The following is a 23,739-nucleotide window of genomic DNA, read 5'->3' on the forward strand; positions in this document are numbered from 1 at the left end:
CACTTTTGAGATTCTTGAGGCATTCTATTTTTTCATGAGGATCTTATAAAATACAATCTATCTTTGAAGATTTAATGGCCAAAAGCTTTTTGGGCTTTTTGGAGTTCTTCTTCAGTAACATTGAAGGCGTCAGTGTATTCCAATGTATTTATGACTTTTCATCTTATCATTTATTGTTTTCACTTTTCAAAGTTTGTTTGGATGTGAGAACTACACCAGGAACTAATTACCTAGATGATGGTTGGTATCTACGTGTGATGAATAGGGTTAGGGTTCTTATTCACACGAATAAGACTTCCTCCCCACTGCGTCAGAATCGGTTCTGATTATCTTAACTGACAGCGAGCCGAGGTGTTAATGATGTGGGAAAGCAGTCGTCCACATGCACAAACTTTCACATAATTGGGATTATATTAAGCAGGGCCACGTATATATATGCATGGCTTTGAGAGTTTGATGGATATGTTTGCCTTTGTTCATTAAAAGAGTTCCATGCGTCGGGGCGCTGGTTTCCTCTCATTATATTTAGATTTTTTTTCCCATCCTTCATCAGACGACTTCCTCTTTTCAGCCATTCACCTCCCCTCAGTGGACATGCTTCCTGTCGAGGTGTTAATCCAATTAGTGCCGCATCACTCTGATCCGTCTCGTTCTCTCTGTGATCTCTCATCACTCGGCCATCATCGCTGTCTGGTCCGACTGTTGGCTCGGTGTGTCCCGGTGGCCGTGACGCCACCTTCCGTGCCAATCACAGCCACACGATCAGTGGTATTTGAGGAGCGAGTCCTTCCCCTCGGAGCCCGAGCCATCCCTTCATAACAACCGACCTTTCAATATAAGGGAACTCAACAAAAATACCAATAAAGGAGCCGCTTTTTTAAAAGTCTGCTTAGCAAGATGCAGAAATGTGTTTTCATGTCACAAAGGAAAAGCAGATCATGTTTGACCAAACTCCAGATTCCAGTTTCCATCCACAAGTTGCAGCATTTTGGTCAGAGAGAGTAATTTCCCAAGAGAAACCCTACAGTTGATGGTGTATAAGAACAGTGGCTTTGGTCTCTTTTCTTGAAATAGACATTAAATAACTTAAATAGTTTTTTTTTACATAAAGTTTGCTCCTTTTGATAGTCACGTAACCCGATTTCTTTCTTTAATCAGATCTTTAATACAGACGGTCTGTCCACACCGGTATTTGCATGCGATCAGGTCGGATTTGTGCGTCCAGACGTCCCAAACTTATCTGCGTGGGTTGCTTTGGCAACGACTTATGCGTCAGCAACAACGTAGCTACGCTGGTGAAGCGTGAGGAATGGAGGTCCGTCATTTCGCCCTCCAAGCAATCCCACTGTCAAGTGGCGCTGCAGAGCTCCTCCGTCGAACCAGACAAACAGCGAGACGAGTGGTGTCTCTCCGCGGACCGTTGTTCTCCTCTATGTTGTCCTCCAAAGCACTCTGATAGTAATACATCCATGATTGCAGTGTTGTTTCTGGAGAGGAAATCATATTTGAGCAGCCAGTGCGTTGGTTTGGATTGGAATCGTATTTCAAACCACTTCCAAACAAAGGTTTGGATCTCATGTGCAAAATTTCATTTCATTTTTGCTGTCCAGACTTTCCAAAATCAATCTGGACACAATCTGGACATGCCAAAAAAAAAGCTGACTGTCTGTCTGAAAAAGGCCACGGTTATTTCATAGTGCTGTTTGTGTTTTGCCTGCCATATATTAGGTCCTTCATCTCTGTGGAGAGATGTCTTCCAATGGTCCATTGTTTTAATGTTTGTGGCTGTGCTCAATCAATTTCGGTTCATGATCTTGTTTATAAATATTAAAACCCTATCAAGTTTGGTTTGAACCTTGACATTCAGTCCTGAACTCCTGCAGCCTCACATACCATGACGCAGCATGGGGAACCGGACTAAACTAGTGTGCATCTCAAAACTTTTGGCTTGTTAAATATTACAGCAGTTTATCTAATTTTAGTACGTCCTTATTCTGAAGAAAACAAAGTTCTGTTCTTGTCAACGGCTCCAGACTTGTCTTAACATATTGTTTCAAAAGTTTCCACAAATCCATACCGGGCCTTCCTGACATATACCGAGAAATATTCACTTCCATATCCGAACAAGAAAAAGCAAACAGAATTTGATACCATTCCACACAGGATTGTCGCTAGAAATACCCACGATGCACTGCTTTATTTGCAGTGTTTCAAACACAAGGGCCTACCCCAGGAAAGCAAATAACAGCTCCGCACTTGCCGATATGCTACTCAGGCCACCCGGGGGCGATGCATTCATTTTTTAACTCTTTTTTTTTATTTTATTTTTTATTTCACCTGCCACAGCAGACCGCTGTGCTGGTGGTGTTGATTGCTTGACTTTCTCTGTGCGTCTGTGTGTGTGTGTGTGTGTGTGTGTGTGTGTGTGTGTGTGTGTGTGTGTGTGTGTGTGTGTGTGTGTGTGTGTACTCGGGACGCGCAGTGCACACAGTGGGCAGCTTGCAATGACTTCACAGTGAGGCATTACTCTTGTGCCTGTGATGTATCAAACAGGAGTTCATTCTCTTTTCTTTTTTTTTCGCACACACTCGCAAGTACTCAGATGCCCCCCCCACCCACACACACACACACACACACACACACACACACACACACACACACACGGAGGATCTCACGCAGCGCGAGTGTCCAGATCGTCCATCTCAACTTGACACCCCAGAACAGTGATGTTTTCCTTTGGTGCCGATGGCATGGGGTATATTTCGCTGACTGATGGCGCTCACTCTCCTCGCCATTCTCCTCCTCTCCTCTCACTTCATCAACCTCTCTTTCTGTTTTTATCCATCTCTGTCAAGCTTGATCTCTCTCTCTCTCTCTCTCTCTCTCTCTCTCTCTCTCTCTCTCTCTCTCTCTCTCTCTCTCTCTCTCTATCTCCTGCTGTATTCCTGTCTTCGTTTCATGGTTTTTTTTTTAAAGCACTTATTGGAGGGTAATCATAAGGACGCTAATGGCAAAGATATGTAGTTATGGAGTGAACAAAACAAAATGTCAGACACCATTTCTGAATGTCAAATATTGGTGTCTACGTCTCTCTGCTGAATGTCAGCGGAGACCTGTGAATACAAAGAAGCAAAAGTAGAGGAGGCAGCGTCTCCACCATCACTGTTTCTATTGCACTCTTCACCTATACGTATAAATCACAGCTGCAGCAATGTGGTGCACAGAATATATAGTTTTTTTTCTCTCCCACTAAAAGACAAAACCAACATGGAGCAAACCGTGAGCGACAGAACTGCAGCCGCGCATTTCTATCCGCCTAACATTCACAAATAGACTGTAAACGTGTAACGTAGCCTCACATCAGAAGTATTTGGGGGACGTTTAGTCCATCGCTTCTTCCAGTACAACACATAAACCAAGCGAATGGTGCAGGATATTAAACCAGCTACATGTGACCATTCGTTCCAGACTGCTGCTCACATGGTAAATGTAAGCACCATTCACAGAGGATCCAAGGTCTCAAGTTGCATACAGTAAAGACCACGTACCGTACCTGTGTGTTATGTGACTCGCCTCACCTTGAGGAACTCTGCTGCAATATTGTTGCGGTTGAGACGTGTTCTTAACGCAGCTTATGTACTGAGGGTTAGGGTTGTGGCGTTCTGTTACCAAAGTCACGATCTCAGGTTGGGACCGTAGCCAAAAGCATAAATCCTCCAAAATGGTTTCATCATTATTTCCCAACTTGACGGCCTAAATGCTGTTAAAATGTCTTCTAAACACTGCCAGGAATGAAATGATGGCGGTGAAATACAGAATCCTTTTTTTTCATATCTAATATGTTGCCGTGAAAGTAGCCATAAAAGTGAATTGTAACTTCAGAACAACTGCAGGGCATACTCCAAAAATGCACTTAATATCCTGGAGAATCTAATGGTGTGAGGAGTGGATTGTGTTTCCTTTAACAAGACTTCCTATTTATATAGTTCCTATAAGGACACATCCAGGACAATTGGGTTTTTATTAATTAATACATTTTATTGATTTGAATTTAATTGTTTTTCTTTATATAACATCATCCTTTGATACAAATACGATGGCAAGGTAAGTCAGTGGATGTATTAGATTTCCACAGAGGTGTGTGTACACAGTAATCGGCTGCTATCTGCGGGTCACCACCAAACAACAAGGGTCAGCCGGGTTGAAATGGCCAAATATGATTTATCCCCGTAGATCAGCTTGATATTTATTTTATTGTTAAACATACAACGCAAGCCCCGTCTCGGGTCACGGACCTGACCTTACTACAAATCCAGCACCGCCTCCACACCGCCATGAAAACGTCCGTCCATTAGGGTTTGACAAGTGTTTTGACTAGATGACGTTTAATCATAGCGACCCAGTCCTCCTCCTCCTCCTCCTCCTCCTCCTCCTCCTCTTCTGCCATCCCGGACCAGTGCTGCACAGGAGGAGCCCTCTGGTGAGCTCCTGAGAGAAAGCAGAGAAGAGAATGAGTGAGTGAATAATTGATAGTTGATGAATAAGTGGGAGAGGGTGTAATTTACAGCTATATGTGCCAACAATATATATATATATATATATATATATATATATATATATATATATATATATATATATATAAGTGGACGTTTTCCTTACAATTGGCTGCCCTGGCATCTCCTCTTGTTTACTCCATTTACAAACGTACAGGCGGCCGCGTTCTCCTCCACTCAGCCTCTTGACAAGGACCCATTAAGAACGTGTGGGAGCCGTGTGTCCACATCGCAGGCAGCGTCTCTCTTCAGCATTTAATAATGTGTATTCATTACTGCGCTCTCCATTTCCCATTACGGTGAGAAATGAAAAAAACGGTGTCCGTCTTTGAGGCGAGCGAATAAACATGCAAATACTGACCAGGGAGGCCAGTAGAGATACCGTGGCCGTTCTTTTACTGCTCTTTCTTCATTTTATTTCCTAAATAAACGTCAAATGATTGTTTGAGTAATCGCTACACAGAACACGTGCGTTTGTTGTTGTGTAAATGAATACAATGAAAAACAGAGAGATGATGCTACTGACCTTTTATAACAATAAAATGCGAAAATGCATTTGAGCCCGACCCTGTTGAATTAGATTAGAATATTTCTGGGAAAATGTCCCGACAGTGACAGAATATCTAATGAATGTGTGTGTGTGTGTGTGTGTGTGTGTGTGTGTGTGTGTGTGTGTGTGTGTGTGTGTGTGTGTGTGTGTATATATTCTTGGTCTCTTTTATAATGATGACCAAACGTCCTCAAACAAAACTAGAATGAGCGAGCTGTGTGCTGGTTGACCGGTCAGTCGGGGCCATAGAGCTCACACTAATCTTGTTGTTGTTTCCAAAATGCAAACTGGCTTCTCAAAGGCATTTCATCTAGCAGAGCGCAGTGTCTTTGCCTGAGTCAATATACTGTTGGATCTCTGTAAACGTCTTCTTCTGCCTCTAGTCTGCCAGCTAGTTCATCAGATGGATACTAAAGACTGCATCAGTCAGATTCATCCTCCCATACTGCTCTATTCTGGAGCTGCTGAACAACAGTATTGTTATTGTATGAATAAGTTTGGACAGATGTATATAATATACGTACTAAACCATGTGACATCCTGAGCACTAATAATGTCAACACAACCTATTGATAGTACAGCATGAAACAGTTCTTGTTATTGGATCTTGACGCTTCTATTATTCTTCATCTCACTTTTGTTTTAGTTGGTACTTTTAGAACTACAGTTCCCACAATGTAAGATGTAGTTTATAAAGTCTCACACATTTAAAATGCTATTTTATTGTATGTTCATGTGAAAGCTTCCCAGGCTGCTGCATTTCTCTGCTAAATGTTAAAAAAAAAAAATGAATCTCGCTATGTCGATTTCATCACCACTGCAGGCCGATATACAAACCCATCACACGCCACGGGGAGAAGTGGCCGCCATCAAGCTGCGACTACACACGCCGTGTGTGTGTGTGTGTGTGTGTGTGTGTGTGTGTGTGTGTGTGTGGAGTGAAAGGCAGCAGAGCTGCTCAAGGATGTGAAGGTGATGAATGCAAGGCTGTGAAGTGAATAAGGGGGCTTTGGGATAATGGCTCAGACTCAAGCAACATTTGACTGTTGCAGGAGTAATCCTTTCCTCCTACTACCCCCCCCGCCTGAAGGTGATAATGGCTTTGCACTGCTGCCGAGCTGCGCATGCGACAGAGATGAGACGCTGGCGCTGTGTCATGTCAAAGGGCCTCGCCAAAAGAAGATGCCATTGTGTGGCATTAAGCGGCGTCTGTCTCAGAGTAGAGAGGCTCTCATTTAGCTGCATTCTTTCTGTCTCAGTCCGCAAATAAATCCGTCAAAAAGAAATCAAGCTGTGGACATATTCTGAGTTTATACCATGAATTTAAGAGTTCTACCCATCGTATGTTGTAAAGGATCGATCGCTGATCCAAACTTGACCCCTCTATGTTGAAACACAAACACAGGGATAAAACATCCTTCATTTAATAACGGGAGTGATTGACTGTGGATGTCAAAGACCCCTAGTCTTTATTTTTGAAGTGCGTTTAATTGCTGTCATATGTTTGAAATATTGATATCCGAATATATGGCTTTGGAGAGGTTGAACTATAGCTCTGCTTGACAAAATGAACAATAAGCTCAGACTGGTAATGACCGTCCATGAGTGACAGGGGACACTTTTAATTCAACGGGAAATATTCAACTAACAATGACCAATATCAAACTTAGATCTCAATATCTAAAATGTATTTTACAAAATAGACACAATGACATTTTATTATGTCGACATCTGTCACTATCGCTCGATGGTCAGATTGACCGGGCTTTCACATCAGAAGCCCACGTTTGACATTGCCCAGAGCAAAGCCATTTCTTTTTCAAAGTAGCTGCTTTGTAGGATCCCGCTGCTCTTCATTTTGCACTCCGCCTCGAAAGAGCTATTTTCTCTCGCTCGCTCTGCTTCTGAAAAAACTCACGTTGTTCAAGGCACCTTGTGGAGTTTGTGTCCGCCGGTGGTGCTGTGGAGCGACGTCATGATGAGCGGGGGTCCCTGCTTTGTTTGCATATTGGGCTCCACTTGCACATGAGCATGCTGGTGAAGCTGCGTCTCCGTGCTTTACGCTTTCCACCTGCACACGGATTGTTTGGAGATGCTTGCGTGGCTGCTGTTGTAATACATGTGCAGATTTGTTTTACTTTGCGAGGGCGTAAAAGGATATGATGTCCTTCTGTTTCTGCAGTGAGGTAGCAGTGTGCCTTTGTTATGCCTCATGGGCAAAGAACATGTAATTGGCTGATGAATCACCGGTGATCATAACTGAGTGTGTTTTCAAAAAAAAGAACTACACAGGGTTCCTAACGCTCCCATCGGCCCACACTGCAGAGATGGTCAGGTGACATGCCAGGCAGTCAGCAAGCTAAACGCTGAGTGATCCTCAAATCGTCCGATGGATCGCTGGTGTCACTGCAGCAGCCTGACTACTGATTGGCCAGTGTGTGTGTGTGCGTGTGTGTGAATTAGTGTTGTTAGAGTGGACTTGCCACTTTATGCCTGCCTGTCAACCTTTCTCTGTTTCTCTTTGCCTTGACCCTGCTGCTGCCATGCACAGCTGTGATAGGAGCCAGGGGTCCGTCCTCCTGCGCGCACACACACACACACACACACACACACACACACACACACACACACACACACGTGCACACAACCCAGAATCACAAGGAGTCCTGTCATCAATAATAAGCTTAATTCTTTTGGCTGTTGGAGACGGTAAGGGGGCCTCGAGTGGGAATTTATCACATTCAACGGTGCGCATGCTTGGTGTGAGGTATGCACATGCACTCACAGTCAGATACACACACACACACACACACACACACACACACACACAGGCTTCTCCTGCTGCTCTTGATGATCGTTAGTGAGGACCGGCTCGTCTAATGACGGCTATCCCTGCGCTCTCTCTCCCGCTGTACCCTCTTTCATTACCCAACATGAATACCTTGCTTGTTATCCCCCCCCCCCCCCCCCCCCCCACCTCGACCCCCTCCCCCCCCCCCTCTCTCTCACCCTATCATACTGATGCACACACACACACACACACACACACACACACACACACACACACATGGAAGCTGCTCCTCTTCTGCACATCTCCTACCATCTCCAACATGACTACTTGTCTCTGCCTGTGGCCCCAATCCATGTGTTATTGATGGAATGCTTCCAGACGCAAACACACACACACACACACACACACACACACACTGCCCAATGCCCACTCAACCACCCAATCACACACAGCGAGGCCCCGGTGACTAATACTAGCTGATCCTCGGTGACCAATAAAAAGAGCCTGGAGACTGACAGGTTGCTCGGCAGCTCTGATTTATTGAGTGAGGTCCACAGTCTCTCCCCTTCTCCACTCGCTTTAATTACATTCTCTTTCTCTCTCTCCTCAATTCCTCTCTCTTGTTTCGGATTCTCTCCTCATTCTCCTCTGATCTCCAAGTCTGTTCTTCTTCCCCTCTCTCTCTCTCTCTCTCTCTCTCTCTCTCTCTCTCTCTCTCTCTCTCTCTCTCTCTCTCTTTATCTTTGTGAAGAGGGGTGAAAAGAGTCTGCGGTCATTTACAACCCACTGGTGTCTGAGCGCCTGGTTTCTATTAATAAAATTAGCTGAGGCATAGAAGAGGAGAGGGAGGGAGGGGCTGTGTGAAAGGAAAACATAGTGAGGAATGGAGGGATACAGTAGGCTGGGAAATAAAGTGAGAGACGGATACAGATGGATGATAACAAAGTAATCTTGGGGGGATTGCGAGGGGCCAAGGTAATGGATCCTGCTGATCCCAGAGATAGCGAGACAGGAGGAGGATTAAGTACTGAAAAACTAAATATGACTTCTGTAGCGCTCGAGCGTGAGTGTGTGCGCTCGTGCACGTGCATCAAGGTGAGGCTGCGCACTGATGACAAAGATCTGTCTCAGTGTGCACCCACGTAGTGGTGTACATCACTGTGGCAGCTTGCTGTTTTATGTCTGCTTGTGTACCTTGTTTGCATGGTTGAGCGCTACACTCTATCTCCTCCAAATGCCAGGGAATAACTCAATTGGCGAGGGCAGAGGTGCTCTTTTAAACAGGTGTTAGCCGATGTGAAGGTGAGAGGTTAAATAGCTCTTGCCACTGTAAAACCTTCTCACTGCATTTCAGGTGGCTCCGGCTGAGCCACCATCACAGATCAAGTCTAAATCAACCACCAATTCTACGCAACTTCCATTCAGCCGACACAAACTCTTGCAAAGGGGGAGGGGTCTGTTCTCGGACGAGCCAGACTTTTACCATAGAAGTTGCATATCACAAAACACTTGTATGTGTCTTTTTGAATGGTCATGTTGATCATTTTCAGCAGGCACTGACCTATTCATTAACATTTCTTCATGAGGATGTGTGGCGTACGTGTAGGAAAACAGTTTCAAATCAAATAAATTGCAGACGCCCATGTATCAAATTTGCTGTTTAGTTTTCCTCATGTGTTATCAAAGGTTTTGAAGATGTCACCTTTGAAAGCGCGCCTTTCAGAACACAAGTCAGATTGTCGCGGACGACAAGCAATCTTCAATCTTGGCCTTTTAAATATCTGCACACGGAACGCGACAGCTCTTTTAGCTCGTACTTATTTAGGTGAGAAAGGGCCGGCGAAGAATAAATTACTGGAATATATTATCATTTGAATCTCTTTCATGATTATACAAAAATACTGGTACCTCTATGGGAGGCAGCAGAGAACAAGATTACAAATACATCTTAAAAAAAGTACCGCCAGATAAAAAAAAAAAAAAGTTCAATTTATAAGGTAAATTTGGCAGAAAACAACTTCCCCACATCCGCTCATTTATTAGCTGGACCGAAGGAATTGCCCTGTGGTGCAACTTTTTGATATATGTAAGAACATAGAGATTTTAGGAGGACTGTCCAATGTTCTCAGTGCACTTTGAAGCTGCATGTCACCACACGCAGTAGATGTTCAGACAGACGCCCTGTGCACACGCGAGCACACTTTGAAGCTGAATTTCTCTTGAAAGACAAAGCCTCACTCCCAACGCAGCGTGTCACTTTTCCATGTTTTCACCCATTTGTGTTTGAAAAAGAGTTTCATGATGGAGTTGCTCTCAAGTCTGTAACAACATCTCATCTGTTTCATGTCTCTCTGAGCTCTATTGCAATCGTGGGGAGTCCATCACACAGTAAGATGGACGGAGTGAAACCAATTACTGCTTTTGTTTTCTTTCCCTTTCGGGGTCACAGTAAACACTCTGCAGACATTTCCTCTAGCTCAAAGATTCCACTTAAGACTTCCGAGAGACCGGCGATAAAATAGTGGAAAGAGCGTTTGTGTCTCTCTGCATTTGTAAGCTTTTAACAAACTGGCTTTTGGGAGGATACATTACTAAATAAAGCCTCTTGAGCACACAATTATATATTTGAATGCGTTTTTCATCTATCTTGAGTAAAATCCTTGTCCTTCCCCACCTGTTCCCAATCCCACTAACGAGCTCTGCTATCCCTCACCTGTCCACTAATCGGCCCAGAGTGTCCCCGCCTCTGTTGCCCACCTGACCAACCTGCACAGCTGCTCCTCATTTGCAATTAGTTCTCCACCAGTAGCGGACTGCTAGCATGTCCCCTTGCTTTGCCAATCTGTGTCTGTAAGATTAATGAAGCAATGCATTTACTTTCGTTTTGGGTGGTCAACTTTTAGGCTTTTGTTTCAAAATTAGAAGTGTTTGGTTTTAAACGGAAGAAAACACATGTTTGATTGGTGATTTACGCCAGTTTTGAGGATTTAAACTGCATTCCGTTTGGAGTGGGAAGTCGGAAGAACCCCACCGACCCCAACTCCAAGATGACTGCATCAACGGTAAAATAAGCTCTTCTCATATGTTATTTATTCGCACATCTGTCTTATGTGTGCCTCTTTAAATCCGTCATACATACAGTACAGTACTGTCCAAATCCTATCTTTGACATTGTTGCTAAAGCTACCAGCTAACCTGGCTGGAGAAAACCCCGTTAAGTTTTCTGATTTATAGCACTGGATTGCTCTCTGAACTAAACTAAGCTCTAAAATGACTACATGTAGCACTTTATAGATGTTTCATTGTGTGCTAGTAATGCTGCAGTTACTGATTTAATAGCTAAATGAGCTAAATGTGCTGACGGCACGTAAAAACCAGAAGCATTGAAAGTTGGAAATCCTAACAGGAAAAAAGGTCAAATAGGTTTGGAACTATTTCAGGGAAGCAGTTCACGACATGTAATTTGCAGCACATTTTAACCCCACAGTCACCTACCATGCTCAATTATTATATGCTTCCTGAAAGCTGCATTCAAGCTTTTAACGTTGGTTCAGAAAACATGAAGTCATTCGGGGAAATCAGCCTGATCGTCATGTGATCGAGAAGAGAGTATTTTATCTAATTGCCCTCTCAATATATCCACGCTATTTGTCGGCCACTTCTTTGCTAACTCCAGCGGTAGGTCACAGCTTTCGGTCAGTGAGTGTTCATGCTACTAATGTGCAGCTCTCTTTCCCGTAAATGCTCATTTCAAATGTGTGTTCCATCCACACCAGTGGGCTTTCATCACATGTATGATGTATCTATATCACACAGAACACTGGATCTGCTTCACTGCGTAGAATAGCTTTGCTCTCACCGTGTGGTAAGCTTGTCAATTTAGCAATCAATGAGCAGTAATGGGGCGTTTCCATGTGTGGTCAGCTCGGCTCAGACTTTGGTTTGGTGCGTCTGTAAACTGGCGTGCGCGCTGCTTGCGTCGGTTTTGGCAGCAGTTGAATTACAGTTCGTCACATTGACGGGAATTTGGTTTTGTTCGGTTTGTTCGGTCTGCTCATCTGCTTGTCAGCGACGTGACACTTTGGTGGTATTGCTGCAGAAAGGTTAGCGCTAACCGCATTACAAAGCTGCTCCGTTCGTAGAAATCACATTAGTGCTAAATGTAAATCAATAAATTAAGAATGTAAACAGCTGAGCTCATGTTTAATCACTGTCTAATGGCTGGGCTTCATCAAGCTAAGTGGTAGGCTAAGTTGTTGTTGTTTTTTTCCCACGATGATAAAGGATTCTGATTGGGCTGCTTTCCTCAAATTAATTACGCCAATGCATACTTGCCCTAACAGCACACTATATATAAATGTGAATATCATTAATCTCTCGTAGAGAATAAATTATTTTAAACTATTCTGTATCATAAAGGAGTTATTACTTAAAATGTTCTCCAAATTCCTTGTACCTGCATTGGTTCTGGTTGCCTGTGACCTATAGACACATGAATAATACTATTTATCCCGGGCTGTTGCCTCGAGATGTCCTGTGAAAAGAGATAATGTAGTATTTCTCTCATTTCCTCCCTCCACAGGGTGTTGTCCACCCCCCATGCTCCAGCTGTGTCTGGATGTATCTTCTTAGCTTTTTTTTTCCTGCCAGTCTGACCTCATCAAAGACACCAGTCAGCGGTCATTCTGCAGATTTATGACCCCACACGCAGCGCTGCTCTCATGACAATAGATTGACATTGAACCAGACATGAGAGTAAAGCAGCGGGGGGGGGGTAGCAGAGTGTCTGGTGTGTTTGTCATGCTCCGGCATGACATGCCCGTTTGTGTCTGTGTTGCCGACCTTTTTATTCTGGCTCTATGATCTGTATTTCTCATCCATGAGTCAACTAATTACATGTTTGAAATATCGAGACATCTATTGAATCTCTAGGTTATTCACCCATTAACGTGGGGCGAAAAGTTTTTAGACTATTACTAAAACAGTCATTTAAATAACCCTGTTTCATACTTGCACGTTAATTTATTCCCAAGCAAACCATGAAAAATATTGACAGGTTTTATGTAAATGTGGTACAGTGACTAATTAGATTTATCTTAGCATTTTGTGAGTCATGTCAAGTACTGTCTGCCCACAACATAAACCAAGAAATATTGCTGTGATGTCAGTTTGTCGCCTCATTATTTGAGCTTGGCCGCATTTACTGTGGTCCAGCCTCTCTCATCTCTTCCTCCCTCCCACTTCATTTAATCCAATCATGAACTACCCTTCTCTTATTCTCCCTAAGTGCTTCGGAATAATGAAAATTTAGCAGAAGAAAAAAAAGGTGCAATGGAAACGGACACGGTGAATTAGAATTAGCACCATCAGCTAATTATCTCTATGCGCCCAACTCTCAATATTTGCATAACAGCAGTGCATGGAATTGGCATGTTCTGGCAATTTTTCTGGAAATTAATTTGGTATTTGCACTGAACTTGGCTTGTGTTTGTCAGCTCACAGTTTCTCAGTGGGGTGGGCTCAGACGCCTTCCTGCAGACACAATCTGCCAGGACCTGCTTCCGCCTCAGTCATGCAGTCCGTCTAACTCTGTGCCAAAATGCAACACAATAAACAATGTGGATCTCCTGTTCCTGCATCACCTGTTCAGGTAATGGAATATTTGACAGCAGTAGCATCGTCAAGCGACGTGTAACGCATGAATGCATTGCGATAGTGTAGAAAGAAAGGACTTGTGTTTGGATTACACAATGAAACTGTATTCCACAACAGACAATTTTGGCATGCTGCAGTGAAGCCGTGCAAACCTATGAAAGCAAAGAACAAAATAAAGACATTGTCACGAGTGTGTTTACCTTCCCGAAGCTGCTGGGCATCAATTAGTCCCACCTCAAGCTGTGAGGCGCTGACCCTTGCGTCTGTCTGCTTGCCCTGAGCTGAGGCGAGCCCAGACCTGCAATATGTTGGCATGCAGACAGTCTGTGTGTGTGTGTGTGTGTGTGTGTGTGTGTGTGTGTGTGTGTGTGTGTGTGTGTGTCTTCTCACAGTAATGATTATGAGCACAGGAACATCAAAACCAGTGTTTTGTCTCTCCTTTGGCATAACAGTTTCTATTAAGCCGCAAGCACAAGATTTCTTCCTGTGTATTATTGTGTGTTATATGTATCGGCACACGCATGAGGCGCTATGTGTGTGTGTGTGTGTGTGTATACAGTATTTGTGTATTTAAATGCTACAGCTTGGATTTCAGCTGTCTTCGGCGGCTATTAGTGATAAAAGAGGCGATGCAGTGCTCGTTACGACAATGCCAACTCTGTCAGGAGGCTTTCATCCAAAATAGAACTGCCTTTTACTCCCTGTAATTAGAAGAGGTTGGATTTGCTGAATACACTCATCCATAAATATGGGTTAGTGTTGATTTGACAATAATGAAAACAGTGAAGGAAGATCAAAAAGCACAGAGAAGGTCCTCGACTCGAAGCAAACCCCCTTTTGATGTTCCCAGATACGTGAAATCAATTACACTGGCAGTGAATAAAGTGAAAGCGTGTAACTCCTTTTGATTATTTCAAATGTCAAAAGCCGCCATCATTGTTATGTCGCGAAATTAAAATGATAAAAATGAGATGAAAGGTAATATGCCCTTGCTGCTCGGTAAAGCTGACCCACTTTTGTGCTCGCGATTCTTGCGCTGCTGTAGCGCCACACAGCTCTTAATCTGTCAGATTAAAGACTCAATTGAATAATTATGTGGCTGACCATGCAGGTTAAACCGTGCATTAGTTTTCCCAAATTAGTGCCATACTGTCTTGCATTGTCATTCTTTGTGGTATCTCACATGGTTATTATTTTCTGTTCTTGACGGTTTAATATACAAAAATAAACCAACACTGCTTTTAAAATCCCTGTTATGGCTTACAGGATGACACACACAATGCAAAACATAGTGCCCTTAATGCATTTCATGTGCACATTATCTTCTGAACAGAGGATTAAATGAATATCTGTAAGCGTTCTTCGTTTTTAGTACAGACAAAACAGCGAATATCTTGATTTCAAAATAAAAAGTCCAAGCGGCATCACAGCTCAAAGCTTTTCCATCGTCATGTCCTCTGAAACAACGACGAGGCTCGGAGAGACGGAAAAGAAAAGACAAGGGACACACATGAATCGAGATAAAGGGCTGCGAACAATAGCGGCAGAGAATATGGAGATGGGGTGAAGAGATACAAAGCGAAGAATGCTGCGAGCGCCGTGGTCGTCTGCCAAGCTGAGGGGTTCAAATTGAGGCTGAAACCCTCATTCAGCAAGAACTCATTTCACAGCCATCACTGCCAGCACCTGTGGCTCACAGGGGAGGGGGGCGACTGTGTGTGAGTGAGGGGACAGGAAGAGAGGAAAACACTAAGCATAAATCTGTTAGGGATCTGACCTGAATTTACAGCACGCTTGCTGGTAAACATCCACTCTGCAGCTCTGTTCAGCCTTGATACTGTGTTTAAAGCCACAATTGGATGTGCTCTGTGGACTCACTGACAAATCGTGATTGCCTTTTGTTTGTGCATTGATTTATTGGCTCCAAGGTAGTCCTGTGAATTTTTCCAGATCTTTATTTGGCTCTGAACTATGTTATCTTTTAAAGTCCAGGTAAGCATCGGTTTTCAGTCTTCTACTTGCTGCTTGAAAGACATCACAGCTGTACTCTGAGAATCTGAGCGGCGGCATAAAGCTCCTGAAATATTTCATTTGCATCCACACGCCAGACCCTATGAACACATGCATGCATTTATGCAACATAATCTCATTGGAGGCAGATGTGAGTCTGTCACTTTTGCGAGGCAACTGGTTGACATTGTGGTTATTGGAGCCCAGTGGCCGAGGAATACAGCGATCCGTCATCGGAAGCAATGCAGAGAGTTTGCCCTGTACGTAACACGGGGGAGAGTAAGAGTGTGGAATTCCACGTAGCTCATTGCAGACCAGCAAATATCCTTCACCTTTATATTAATCGCTACCACAATCTCCCTTGCCATAGCACTAACTATGCTGTGGTTGCCATATGCAGATATAGTATGAAGAAGTTGGAATTGATCATAAGAATATGCTGTTATTGAACATAGTCTAGAGTTTTGCAGAAATATCAACATTTGGCTGGCAATGGGACCATCAATAGTTCATGTAGTCAATAGTGAATGATCGAGCAATTTGACGAGGTTTACACCTTTTCTAATGGCGACCTGCGTTATTGTTCCACAGTTATCAGACCTTAGTTATCCAAAAACAGATTGTGAACCCGTCTTTCTGCTGCGTACCAAAGAGGAAGCGATCTTCAAGCGGATTTGCATTGACTGTAGCAAAGAAAAACAAGATGAGGTATGAAACTGTGCTTCTGTCAATCAAATTAAGGCTGGATATACCAAACGTTTCATCTTTCTCTGTTTGAAGCTTTGACTGGACCTTTGTTGTTGTTCACACTGAGGACTGAGATTTGAAAGCATTCTCACCTACAGGGATGTTTCTGTGAACAAATACACAACAGCGTCAATATTTAATGCATTCTGTATGCAGTAATGCATTTCCACGTGTCTATTGATCTTTCTCGTATATATGGAAAGTTCAGCACCCAACAAGATGTGAAGCAAACAAATCCATGCATTATAGATAAGCAATCTTCTTGATGGCATCACATTATTTATGAATCCCGTCCCATGCCGCGTGTTTGATATTAAAAGCATTTCTATGATGAACCATAGATGCGAGTCCATTTTAAAAAGCTTGTAAGCAGCCAGTGTATTTGCGTAAGTAAATCATCTGGAATGAATGAAAATACCCTTGAGATTACATAACCTTCCGTTTCGAGCTATACACTGTGCAGATGATAGGCTTGTGTATGACATGCTGTATACACAGTGCATGGCTAAAGATATTGGGAAAGAATAATAACTGCGTTCCACGTATGTAGGGGAGACAACCCACTGTTTTTAAAAGCAGAGTGTTTATGCAGCTCCTTGGTATGAGCGCTATGTTCAAAGACCCCAGTGGTGCTGGCCAATAACCGCCCCAACCCTTCACACGTGCATTCTGGACATACCCTGCGGCAATATAACGCATCTCCCACACGACACACTTAGCCATCTTTGATCTCCAAACCTCGTCCCCCTGAAGCTGCTCGACCTACCATGACTCGTTAAACACGACCGCATCGATTCTCGAGCAAACAGCGGCTGATATAAGTAGAACTAAAATATCGTTCCACCGATTCTACCGTTGCCTCCTGATAAAATTGTTGGGTCCACTTATTTTTTTGAAGGATTAAAATCAATGCAGCAAAGCCATAGTTGTCTTTTTTTATTTTTTTTTTATTCCAAGCAATCCTCTCCATAAGCGAACCTGACGCCTACATTATCCACAATACGCCTTACAATTGTGTCAGAATTGGACAGATTTGGGTGTTTATGCTGGTACTTAGATGCTAATGTTGTCTCCATTCATAACAAAACACCTGTGAATCTATTTTCATTCCAATAAGCCTCAGCTGTACTTTGTGTGTTAAATGCTAATTAGCAAATGGTGCACGTAAAAAACATAATACCTTGGCTGTTTGAAGAGAAATGGATACAGCGCTGGAGGGCAACTCATAGTTTTTCCTATGAAAGTTGCTTGGAGGCACATGAAGCTAAAACTGCTCGACTGACGAGTATGAAATTACCCAGATTTCCCAGCGTCTTTGTGCCTATGGAGCAAGCGCACTAGCATTTCCTTTACCCCCGCCGCTCCCTCCTAGCCGTCCGGTCTTCGGGCTCATTTCGGCACATTCACATGAACATGCACAACAATAACTCTATTGGTGCTTTTTACAACTTTTTGGACCTACTGATTTGGAATACGATTGATTTACCTCAAACACAATGATCCACTGATTTGCAGTCGTCTCTTTCCCAAATGTAAGTCCATGGCATCATGGGATTGACCCCGAAAGTTTGAATGCTACTTATGGCCACAAAAAAAAAAAAAATGGCTTCAAAGCCAGGCTCTCTTCCTGGGAGTTCGGCTAAAGCATCGTTACTGTGTGCGTGTTAGCTTGTATCCAATAATTATATTTCGAAAAACTTAATATGGAGACAATTTTCTACACATGAGGAATTTGAAAAGAGCCTTTATGTTCCCCTGACTCTGAAGATCATCTTTATTGTTCCCTCAGGAAACCTGGAGGAGATGAACGCCGTATTCTACTTGTAGTTTTTTTTGTGATATGCATGTCGGTACACAACAGTAGGCTACAGGATCATGCGCACTGTTTTTGGCGAGGTTTTTAAAGCCCCTACCACTGGTAAGTCTCTAGCATCACAAACATGTAAAATGTATGTCGTTTGAACCGAGAATTTATGTCCTCCAGATTGCTGTCGGCAAAGTATGACAAACTGAGAAGATGACGAAGCGGCGCGACCTGTTGTCTGTGTTGAGTCTTAGGAGAGAGAAAATCATTTTTGCTCCGTGCCCACGTAAACAACAGCTGCAGCCTTTTAATAAAGTAGTGGGTGGCCTTGGTTTTCTCTGAACTGTGGGTTGTCAGAGGTTTTTGTGTGTGTGTGTGTGTGTGTGTGTGTGTGTGTGTGTGTGTGTGTGTGTGTGTGTGTGTGTGTGTGTGTGTGTGTGTGTGCGCGCGCGCGCATGAGCGTGAGCACTCAGCCATGGCAAGCGACTGATTGATGGCTGAGCAAGTCCAGGATGCTCCATGGCTGCTACAGATTGGCACAGCGGAAAACTGGCACTAGAACTGCTGCGAAGCGCGCACACACACACACACACACACACACACACACACTCAGAGAGAAAACATACTTACACACATATTTTTTATTTTTTTTCCGCAACGCCAAACCATGGGCTGCACATCTCAGAATGGGGGGTTGTCGCCCACATGCCCTCCACATCTTGTCGCTGCTTGAACCAGCCAAGTGTCATTTTTAAGTGCCAGGATGTAGCTGTGAACATATGGGGACGGGGTTAGGATTTACAGGTTGTTTTTAGGACGGAAATGCAGTTGCTGCACACTCATTTAGACATTTTATACTCAAATGTCTAAATGAAAGGACTCGAATATATAGTTGTTTTTGTTTTTTTTGACCAAGGGTAATATAGTCTATATTATGTTTTTGCAAAAACTCTATATATTTGAAATGTGTCACTAAACAAGCAAACTCTCTCCATGTTAAACTTTTTTAAAGCATCATTTTTGCATTGTATCATGTTGTTCTGGTATGTCTTCTTTAAGACCCTGTGGCAAATATTAATGAGGACATTTACTGCATGGAAATGCATACATGAATATATAAATAATTATTGTTTGCAAAATAAATGTGCAAATAGGATCAAGACCATGTGAAGTGTTGTGAAGCCGTACACAATCCCAGGTGTTTATAGCTGAACCATTCCAATTTTACTGACTTAATCTGCAAGTACTTGCATTTGAAAGCCTTGTGACAGACACAAAGGGGAAAAAGATGTATGTTGAATTTTAAGAGCTAATAAAGTATGTGTGGCAGTGGTTGTGCCGGAGAACATGATGTCCCTAAGGTGATGTAGCTGGAACAAATGTGCTCCCGTCTCCAGCAGATTCTCCACTGACCTGCACGGACGACACGCCGGGTAAAGACACACAAATGTACAAGAGCTTAAGAGCTTAATATATTTATATAACTATTCATAATTTTCTATTTCTGAGCGAATCTCATGTGTCCACATTTATTTGAAAATCACAAAATCATCAACATGAGAAGGGAACACATTTATGTAATAGACCGCAGGCTGTTGAACAGGTTTAATACTTTGCCCGTTGCCTGTGGGGTAAACATGCCATTACATTTTTCATCTAATTTATCGTTAACATAGCTTAAATAACAATCCAAAACAAGCAGAGGTGTGTAGCCAGGACATGTTTTCAAGCTGAGAACCAATCAAAATCGCTGCCTCAGGCTCTCTCTTTTATGCAACGTTCTCTGTCAAATTTCTCCGCCGCTGCATGGGCGTGAGACAGAGATGTGACTACACAAGATTACTCTCAAAATGCTGTTTCATGAGTGAGTGATTCAGTTGCATCACAATCTCCCCAGCAGCACATTATGGAGACGCACTGGCTGAGCGGGCTCTGGAACAACCAGGACAGAAAATACCTGGAACATGTAGAAAAGAGGCCGAGTGAGTTGGATATGAATACAATCCCAGGTTAGATTGGATATATTTCCTAATGTAGGACTAAACTGTCTCTAATCATGTTTATCACTCTGAAAACACACCGCATCGGAGCCTCATCTCAGTTAACCTGCAGAAACTGACGCTGTTTTGGTCGTGTTAGCGAGTTAAAAAGCCTAATAATTCAGCAAGCCAACCGATGTCTTTTAAGCTCGCCCATATGACTCAAAACACAGCAAACTGTTCACCGCCTCCAGCCAAAACAGAGACCCACACATCATTCAGTCCAACTCCAGTTCACACAAAAGAATCCTGCTAACCCACTCGGCTAAGCACAATGACCTACAGTAACAGCTCGGCGTGGCGCATGCGTGCCCTGTGCAGGATTTAAAGGCAAACGGGCGATCTCACAGTTTGATTCTCCTCCTCCTTTTGGCCTGAGGAGGTGTGGAATTCTGCTGCCCACTGATGCTTCCCTTCACAGACTGTCTCTGTAAGCGGTCCGGTCATCCGAGTGAGTGACCCCTTTGCCAGTGCGCCCATGCTGAGCCATTTTGGGAATCCGGGCCGTCGGTGATGTGTCTGACCTTTTTCGACGATTCCCATGCAGGGTCAGCTGTGCATCTAGACATTTCAGTCCACGCCTATATATAGAAAACATTTTTTTTTTTATTTTTTTTTTAGACACCAGGCCAATGGAAATAACCTATTTTTTTAATACTTTATTATTTATTTTGTAAATCATGTGCAGATGGCTGCAGTAGCCTTAAGGTTTGAAATGCTTGCTTGTGACTGGAAGAAGCAACTGAGGACAATCTAGGGGGAGAACGTGGAATCATACCCGCCCTTAACCAAAGTCAAGGTGCTCTTGAGTTGGCACCTATAGCCTCTAATTGGTCCACTGGAGATGCTCGGTGTCCAGCACAAGGCCGCTGTAGGTTTATTCAGCTGTATGAATGTAACGCCGCGGTATGGGAAGAAGAAGAAAAAAAGAGTTGATGCTCACTAGAGCACTTTCCTGACTAAATAAAAGCACAAAAAAAACCCACAGCGTATATATTCCGCGCGGGGCTAGAGATCAGCTTGATTGAGCATCAGCAGATGTTCTCTTGGCTTTATCAGACTTTGCTCGTTCTGTCCCCTCGCCTCCTTCCCATCCTTTTGTTCCGTTTCACCCATTTTAATTCCTGTTATCTCATTTGAACCAATCTGCCTCATATTACAGATAGCGCACCTTTTGATAGGTATCCCATTGATTCCACTGAGAACAATGGAGGGTCTTCTTCTTTCAACAGCTTCTCATTAGCAGTCCGCTGCAAGCAGGTCCCGCACACTGCTGAATAATAACACACACACACACACACACACACACACACACACACACACACACACACACACACACATGCATGCTCATGCTTCTGATAGGGCTGAGTGTAATATGATTATGGGCTGTCCCTCTGTGACTTTCGGATTTGCAATTTATTGACTGCATTCAGTCTGAGCTGGCTGTTTTTGAACAATTTTCTCCATCGGGAACATTTGTAAACTTGTTAAGTAAGCAGCAATTTGCAAAATGCTTCAAAATGTCCGCCTCTCCTGCTCACAGCTAAGCACTTATACCGCAGAAGCCTACAAGCTAAGCATTTATAAAGTTTTCACGATGCATTTGTTGTACTTTTGAGGTCATTTTACTCTTCTCAAGGACTTGTTCTTGCCAGTGTTTTTTATTTTTTATTTTGTTGGCATTCGGGGGAGACAGTTTGAGCTGAAATCTGCTGAATTCCAGCCTTGGGGAGACCTCACCAGGCCTGCTCTGCTCGTCTCTGTGGTCCTCACGTCAAAACAGGAGCCTCGACTCAAAAAGAATTATCAAACGGATGCATGTCTTACAGAATAACGATGCAGGCTGTCCGGATGCATAAAGCATCACAAGTTAAAGACTGAATCTCGAGAGGCCAGATTCTGTGAAAGTCTTGAAGCCGCGGATGTATCGCTCCTAATTTCAGCACAGTGCATTAGAACTTTGAGTCTTAAGAGTGTCAGCATAATTCATAAAGATTTCCAGACTGAAGACTTCAAAAGACATGAAAACTTACTACCACAGCCTGAAGATGGGAGTGGTAGGAGAGAGTCGAATGAGTGCTATGGTTGTGAATTGCCATTTGATATGGAGCCTTACAGTTTTATCAAAGTGCCACCTAATATAAATATCGATATGAAATAGCATGCGTGAAAAATGATTCTCGAAGTTTGTCGTTTGGAGTCAAACAAGAAAAACATGCATGCATTAGGTCAGATGCCTTTTGTCTTCGTCTCCTGCTCTCTGATCAGGGACTCTAAGCTGTTGTTATGCTGCTATTTTGAAAGAATGCCATTACATATGTTTATATTTTCTGTTGAATTTAGATGGGGCTTCACACAGCCGAGGAGAAATCTTTTTCGGAGGGCCCAGGAGACACCGCAGCACATCAACCAAGGCAAGAGAAATGTGTTTTGCAGTTATATTTTAAGCTGCATGCTATTTTACTTTGAGCTTTATTGTGTGGCCTATTTCCATAGCACAACAGTTCACCTGAGAGACACTACCGGTTCATGTGCGATGTAGTGCGTCACGTCAAGTTTTGCAATTTGGGTACAAAAGCCTCGAGTGAAGTTGCTTCACATTAGGCAGCGGGACATCTGTTAAAGATGCTGCCAGCGTGGATCTGTGTTTAAGTCTGAGATGCACTCAGCGCTGTGATGGCAGAGCAGCTCTGTGGGCAGCAAGACAAGCATCCAGCCGAAGCACAGACATGATGCACACGAAGCGAAGGAAAGCGCTTTCTCTTCATTAATGCTGCCTAAATGGGACGTTTTCTTCTGGCACCGCTGTACCCACATCTTTTTCTCCAACTGCCACATTGACTGACTCTTGCTCCATTGTTATCTGATTTGCGGGGAAAAAAAAGAAAAAAAAAAGCTATTAGTTGCATTTGTACCCTCGCTATCAATCATCTACTGTACAAACAACATGGAGATTGTCAACACATTGTAGGACAGACGAATGCTATTTGACAAGAATGTTTAGATAAGACGTGAGCACTGTATCCACACAAAGCCTGGGATTAGTGTGGGGAACTAATGCAGTACCTGAACTATAGCCTTCTATGCTACAAAGGGAGGATGGTGATTGCCAATGATTGGTTTATCGCCATTAATAGTTTAATCTATTAACAGCGTAGCAGACAGGGGACATGCGTCTGGTTCGGGTGTAGTACGATCACTAGGTGGGGCTTCTGATTAGTAAAGAAGATGCCCCACACAAACACATGGATGAAAATATTATCCCACTTTGTTGTGCCAATCGTGTAGCCGGTGTGTAGTATATATATTTTGGTGTTTTTTTTTATTTCAGTGTTCATTTGGCCCGCATGTTTCAGTCTCAGTCTCTAATTTGTATCCTACAATGAAGCCTGGAAGTTGTGCAGCATTATTTCTTTTCTCATGTATTTGCCGATTGCCGCTATATTCACTCTGGTGTGTAATGTCATCAACACCCTTCATTCAAACTCACAGAAACAAAATAAAACTCACCAAAAAGCATTTTCGGTTAATCTTTTCCACCGTCCCAACAATCGGCAGCTATGGTCTGCTATAGTTATATGTGAACACCA

At 43.3% G+C, this 23,739-nt stretch overlaps 1 long non-coding RNA gene across 1 annotated transcript in view; it reads left to right on the top strand.

The window, feature by feature from the left end:
• The window catches only part of LOC137879090 (uncharacterized), an 85,442-nt gene extending 62,881 nt beyond the window's left edge, over positions 1 to 22,561 (top strand). Inside the window, exon 3 of the long non-coding RNA XR_011103704.1 lies at positions 22,493 to 22,561. This is a non-coding gene — a long non-coding RNA (uncharacterized lncRNA). The remainder of the gene's footprint in view (positions 1 to 22,492) is intronic.
• Positions 22,562 to 23,739: the final 1,178 nt, after the last annotated feature.

The sequence above is a fragment of the Cebidichthys violaceus genome, unplaced genomic scaffold (genome assembly GCF_023349555.1).
Source record: "Cebidichthys violaceus isolate CVI_PGR_0920_01 unplaced genomic scaffold, fCebVio1.0.p SCAF_24, whole genome shotgun sequence".
NCBI classification, from domain to species: Eukaryota; Metazoa; Chordata; class Actinopteri; order Perciformes; family Stichaeidae; genus Cebidichthys; species Cebidichthys violaceus.